Source organism: Gavia stellata, chromosome 21, assembly GCF_030936135.1.
Source record: "Gavia stellata isolate bGavSte3 chromosome 21, bGavSte3.hap2, whole genome shotgun sequence".
NCBI lineage: Eukaryota > Metazoa > Chordata > Aves > Gaviiformes > Gaviidae > Gavia > Gavia stellata.
In genome coordinates, this window is record NC_082614.1 from 2,150,295 (window position 1) to 2,157,043 (window position 6,749).

The following is a 6,749-nucleotide window of genomic DNA, read 5'->3' on the forward strand; positions in this document are numbered from 1 at the left end:
CTGAATCCTCACTTGCAGTACACATTGTGTGTCTGCTGATGGGGAGGGCTTGGTCCTCCTTCACCCTCAGGGACATTTTGGTCCTGTTGGATTCCCCCCCCTCCCCCCCGCTTTGCTTGTGTATTTTGTATTTTCCATTTCCGTAGAGTATCTGTACAAAGGCTTAGGAAATCTGCCAGATTGCCTAAATCAGTGCCTGAAAACAACTATATATAGTAACTGATAAGTCACATGAGCTCGGCTTACATAGATTAGCATTTACCTTTCCTGAGTAACGAGAATATTGTTTGATACTTGTTGATACCATCAATTTTTACTAAAGAAATACAACCCTGATTGCAAGGAACCGGTTTTGAGAGGAGGCTTCAAACGAAGCTAAAATGCCTTCGCTCTACTCCCGCTGTTCTGATTGTAGCTGTGCATTCAGTCAAATCTATAGACACGATCTGATCTCTCCTACGTAGCCAAAAATAAACATATTGTGTCCTGAAGAGGGAAGGATCTATAAGCCACTGTCTGGCTGAAGCCGGATGAAAGCATGTTTACTTCCAGCCGCTTATTCCAAATTAACTCTGCGATGGGCTGTGTGCGATACCTGACCCAACGCAGCCCTGGCTGCCACCCTCCGCGGCAGCTGTAAAGCAAGCGGAGCGAAGTACCGGTACAATGCCAAGCAAGTGGTCGGGATCTGGCTGTGGGCACGAGAAACGCGCAGTCCGGAAAGCCCGGATGTTATCAGTACGTTGGCTCTATATGCAGAGTGTGGAAACCTGCAAGTATTGTGTGTGTATATACAAAACTGGAGGTATTTATGCTAAGGCAACTCTTTCCATAGCTTCTCTTATACACGACAGTTTGGAAATGCTTGACGAGATCTTGCAATGCCCTTCTAGGGTAGGCTTGTCTTAAGCCTGTTTTGCAGAGTCTCAGGCTTAATGTTTTCAGACGTACTGAACACGTGCAGCTCTTCCTTGCCTTGGAAGTCACAAAAGCTCAGTCTTTTCAGAGCAGGACCCCTCCTTCATCCCCAAACACCATCAAAATGAACATGTCCTTGAAAATACCAGCAGCACGTCTCAGCCAAGGGCTCCGGTGCTACTGGAGTGCAGTGGGACCGTGGCCCTGGTGTGACGGCCTGCCCCACTGCTGCCTCTCCCCATGATGCCGGTATTGAGGAGCAGGGTCTTGGGAAGCCAAAATCCTCTCCTCTGGTGTGGGGGAAAAACTCTCTCTTTTCAGGATAGGGGCTGGGGCTGCTTCAGCCAAAGGCAGCGTGACCAGCATGGGACTGTCCCACAGGGAAAGGGGAAAAAACCCTGAACCGATGAGCATCGGGGCCCATTTCCATCCCTCTCTCTCATCCACTCATGGCTTTCCAGCCACCGTGCCCCCCGCCCAGCCCCGAAGAGGGCCATGTTCAGGGATGCTGGTGAAGTGAGGATGATGTGGCTGACGCTGCCTCTAAGGAACGACCTCGCTGTCACCGTCAGCGGCTTTAGCAAAAATTAGGAAGCAGAAAATTCCACATCCCTCTACCCCAATCCTGTCTGAATTAGAGTCAGGGCCCTCTGTGGGACAAGGAATGGGTCCCAGGAGGCCCCCAGAGAACTTTGCTGCCGCCGCTGATACTATGGCAACAAGTGCTAATGCAAAACCCTAAGAAAAGCGCAGACAGAAACTCAGGGGAACAAATTATCTTCGCTTTTTGCCTTGCGCAGTCACCGAGGATGCCGGCGCAAGGAGGAGGAGAGCTCTGCTTTGATTCCATGTACCGGATTCACCGGTGGGAAATCGCACCCTTAGTCCTCCTGCACCTTTTGATGTTGAAGAGAGATGGTAGCGATGCTGGGGGGATGGAGAAAATCCCGCAGCCTTTTCAGCGGCAGGCTTTCAGGGGGACCTGGCAGGAGGCTCATGCTTCCAGCCCGAGGAACCCAGGTTTGTGCCGTGGGGAGCCTGATGTTTTCCCGAGGTTTTTAAATAGTGATATGAGTCACTCTTCATGAAAGTCGGTGACAATGAGGTTTATTGCTATTTAGTGTCCTAATTGGGCTACTTCTCCCACTGGCTTGTTAGAGTAGGAAAATTTAACGCCGTGCCAGAAGATTTTAGGGAGTCAGCAGCGAAGGAGGGGATGAGAACGTGAGCTGCTGAAATGAGCCGGGAGTTTAATTCCTGCACCTACTCTGAGCCGAGAGCTCTGCCGCTGACTTTATTGATGCCGGCTGGCAGCTCTGGAGCTATTATAGCTCCAGCCAACCTGCTGCGGTTTTTAAATTCTCTTTTTCTCTTTTTTTTTTTTTTTCCCTAAACGAAGCCACGATTCCCCTCTCGTGCTGTGATTGGATTTTGAGACCATCCATCAAGTGGCACTTTCTCATTTATTTCCTATCTACCTATTTTGTCATTTAGGACAAAGTGGTGTTGTGTTAACATGGGTCCCATTTGTCAAACCGGAGTTGCTGGCGTAATTCCAATCCTCTCGGCAAATTGATGGTGGTGAAATTTATGTTTTATAGATGGGCCGAGCCCTAATAAGAGCATCAGTTTTAGATGGGGTTAGTGGTGGAATTGACGGTTTTATCTAAACTCCGTTTCAGCCACACGCCACAGGGGCCAAGAAGATACTGTACGAAACAGTGAAAGAGAAATGGCAGGCGTGTTACTGAAATACGCTAAGCCTTGAACTCCAAATCAAAACAAACCCCTGTTTCCATCATTTGAAAAAAAAAAAAAAAAGGGAATTTTGTCAACACAGTTGTCGTTGCAACATTAAAATGTATTGCCTGCGGTCTGTTCGGAGCGGTGCGGTCCATATCGGATGGGGCGAAGGGGAGAGGGATGAGGGACTTCGTTAAATTACGGCAAAGTTTCTCTGCGGTTCTGCCTCCTCCAGGGTTGCTGCTCCGTGATTAGGAGTGTGCAGGACACTGGCCCAAATAGAACAGAATAGAATATTTCAGTTGGAAGGGTCCTACGATGATCGCGTAGTCCAACTGCCCAGAAGGCGTGCCGGCGGCTGCTTGTGCCGGCAGGACCAGGCTTTCCTCGGCTGTTTAATTCCCCAGAGAGGGACGGTTGGGATGAACACGAAAGCAAGTGCTAGGAGTTGGGTAAATGTGGAGGTCAGGGGACTTTGGGGCAGCTTCAGCCCGGCGATGTCGCTGTGAGCAAACGTGTATTGTTTTGCTTTCCAGAAAACAACCCCTTGATTAGAGGCAAATGAACCCTCTCAGGCAATGGACACAGATTTATTTCTATCAGAAAGCAAGCATTTATTTTATTAACTGTTCTTCTACCAGTGATAGGCATGTTTTTAGTGCAAACACCCGTGCTCTGCTGAGATGGGCGAGGCGAGGGGGTCTCTGGGGCCAAGACCTTGGCACTTCATCCCTTCGGCAGCATCCTTCCCGAGCCCGCTGGCTTCCGTGGCTGCGTGGAGCGGTCCAGCAGCTCTGCGGCATCACTGGCCGCTGGGCATTGGCACCAGGGTGTTGTCCAGATGGTGAAGTGCTTCTTATTTAATTCACTCCTAGGTGTAAATCAGGTTTATTGGGGGTGAAGAAAACGTTGTGGCCCAGGTGAAACAGGCACTTCCCAGCCTCGTGCGCTGGGGATGGGAAGGGAGAAGCGGAGCGCATCATTTAGCTGCGAAGGAAAAAGGGCTCGCTCCCTCCCGGGTGGATTTTGGCAAGGTTGGTGGGAGGTGGATAATTAGAGGTAGCTGGGGGAATATTGTCTATATATTCTCAGGATTAAAAGGCCATGTACATAGATACACCGCGACATTGGTCTGAGCCGAATGGGAGTTGAGCGCAGAACTGCTGGCACGAGCGAGCTGGCTGCCAGTGAATCACTTTAATGCTCCATTTTCAGATGCACAAACACGCAGGTTTACAGTAACTGTGCATATGTTGCATCCCATTGCTCCTCATCAGATTCACTGACGCTCCATGGGTCGTAAAAATTAAACGGGCATAAATCCATCAGCCCTGGGGTACTTCGTTGAACACTATAAATCCCACAAAAACTAATTAAATAAGACAATGGTGTCCATTTAAAGCTGGCACGTAGAAATGTAAGCTATTGCCGCAGCAAAGACGAGACTCAAAATCGATTTGGGAGGGCAAGGGCAACCCGAGTGCCCACGCCGAAGGGCTGGTGTTGGGTCCATCCTAGCTCATCGTAGCCTGCAGCTCCTGGCTGGGAGAGTTAAGAGATTGTGTTAAGCTCCTAAGATTGATTTCTCCTCCGCTTTGCTTTCTAAATCAAATCATCCAATTAACATATGTGCTGGAGTTTGTTGCTTGAAATGTTATCTGGCGACTCTAAAAGCTTTTCGTTATTGCTTTTCGTAGGGCTTGTTTGTTAAGCGAACGCCTTCCGCGCTGCCGTAGGGGAGCCTGTTCTGCTGCTCTTCCCTACGCTGATTAAAGCCTCCAAACAAGCAATGTCAGCGTGGATCGGTGTCGAGATCAGAGTTAACGCTTGTCTGGGGTGCTACAAGTTTGCAGGTCTGCAGGGTTTGTTGCTTTTCGGTAATTTGAGTTGGTTTTATGCTTTGGAAAGGGGAGGGAAACCGAGGCAGGGAGTGGGATGGCACCATCCGTGGATGTTTATTCATGTGGGGTGGCTTGGCAGGGAGCTGAGCCCGGCTTTGCCCCCGGCATCAGCCATCTCCCGGCTGTCTTTCAGGGGTGAAATAAGTGTTTCCACCCGAGCAACCCTCACCCCAGTGAAAACCTGCTCAGTGCGCTGCTCTCACTGGTTTTAAGGAGTTAGACGTGACACCTCCAGTGGCTTTAAATGTACGAGCTGGCAAATGTACTGCTGCTCTTGGGTTCATAAATCAGTCTCTTAATGATGCTCGTAGGGAGAACTGAACTCAGCAGAGCTGAGCACAGCTCAGCCATCCGCGCTGCAAACAGCCGGCCTCTCCCCGTCACTTCGCACGGGGTTGAATGTTTCAGGTTTCACCCGAAACGTGTTCCCTCTGGGAACAGACCTGCAGATGGGCTGGGACACCCTGGGAGCTGGGCATGGGGGAAGCCCTGACCCACGCTGGAGGTCTGGGGAATCTTCCCAGCGCTCCCAGGTGTCTCCTGCTGCCTTCCCATGCCCTGAACTTCTCCCTCTCCCTCCCATCTTCAGTCTGAGTTTGTGCAAAATTTTGTAGCTGGAAAACGGTTGGACTTGATGATCTCAAGGTTATTTTCCAATCTAAATGTTTCTACGATTCTATGAAAATGGTTGTCCAACTCTTCCCCAAAGGAGCAGAAGGGTCAGGGGCTTAGAGACAGGTTGCCCTCCATCTCATGCCTGCCCCTCTGCTTCTGGCTTTTTTCTGACCTTCCTTACTCTGGGGAGAAAAAGGAAAGAAAAGGCTTGAGTTTGAGGGAGGGGAAAAAATCCTGAACAGGTAAATAATGCCATTCCTCATCTTCCAGCCAGTCCCCGGCTGCTGCTGCAGAGCCCGCAGCCAAGGTGGGGGGAGATACCGGTCACCGATCACCCACGGGCAAGAGCGTGCAAGGTCCAGGAGCGAGTTACCCTCTTGTCTGTAGGGGATACGCTGGTGCTTACCCCCATCTTGGAGAACGCCCTGGCTGGGTGCTGAGGTATCGCCTAGAATCTACTTTTTTCTCCTCTTCCCGCTTGTAGGGAATGCTGAGATGTCAACGGGTTTCAGGGATGGGGAACGATGTGCACCCAGCAATAATGTTGTTCCCTGGGATCTTGCAGGCTGGAGCTGCACAGATGTAACACATTATAAGCCTTGCTATAAGCTTTTTGGAGGAAAGAACTGGAAATTGGCCTGGTGGGAGAAGAGTGAGGGACTATAAACACTTTGGGGTTTCTCAGCTCTTTGGGATGGATGAGTGCCCTTTCCTGTGAGCTCAGCATCGCCCCGCTCCCCTGCAAAGCGCTGCGGTAAGGAGTCAAGCCGGGCTGGTAGACACTGTCTCCTCCGGCTCTTGAGCTTCTGCCCATGGGAGATTCCAGGGATGCCCGCCAGCTCGGCGGTGGCAGGTCCTCGTGCCTGAGGTGGCCCTGGCCCTGCTGAGACGGGCACGATGCGAACACAGACTTCACCGACTGCGAGGAGTTCATGAGCGCCGCGCAGCCGGTGACTAAGCCAGAGCAAATAACAGGGTTCTTCCCTTGAAGGGAAGCTGACAGCTCCGCACTCGCGTGGTACTTAAATTGCTTTCAAAGCCTCGTTTGTCCTTACGGCGTCAGCTGTTACATTGGAAATGGGTCCTGCGTGAATCAGTGGCTTGCCCGGACGTCAGGGTGACGGTGACCTCGTTTGCAGGGTGGACCAGTGGAGGGGCTGAGGGATGCAGGGGCCACGCTGTGCTCCTGGGCATGCTGGTGGGCTGCCGGGAGCGGGGTGAGGAAAAGGCAGACCCTGGGCAGGGAGAAGGAAGTTGGTCCTGTGGTTTGGCACAGGCACCGAAGAGCCTGAGGGCTCTCGCCTGTGAAAGAGGGGGAAGACTTGGCCGGGGTCCCACCTGTGCCGCTGTGTCCAGCGCTGCCGGCGAAAGCGGGCTCTGGCTGGGGAAAGGATGGAGGGGCTGGAAAGGGAGAGGGGCAGGACCTTCCTTGTCCGAGCAGATCTCTGCCTCCCTCCTTCCTCCCCTACTATGTGACCTTCCCTCCCCAGGTGGCCTGAGGATCTGGAGGAGATGTCCTGCTCTGCTGCCCTGAGCCCTACGAGGTGGCACAGCCCATCAGGGCTGGCGGAG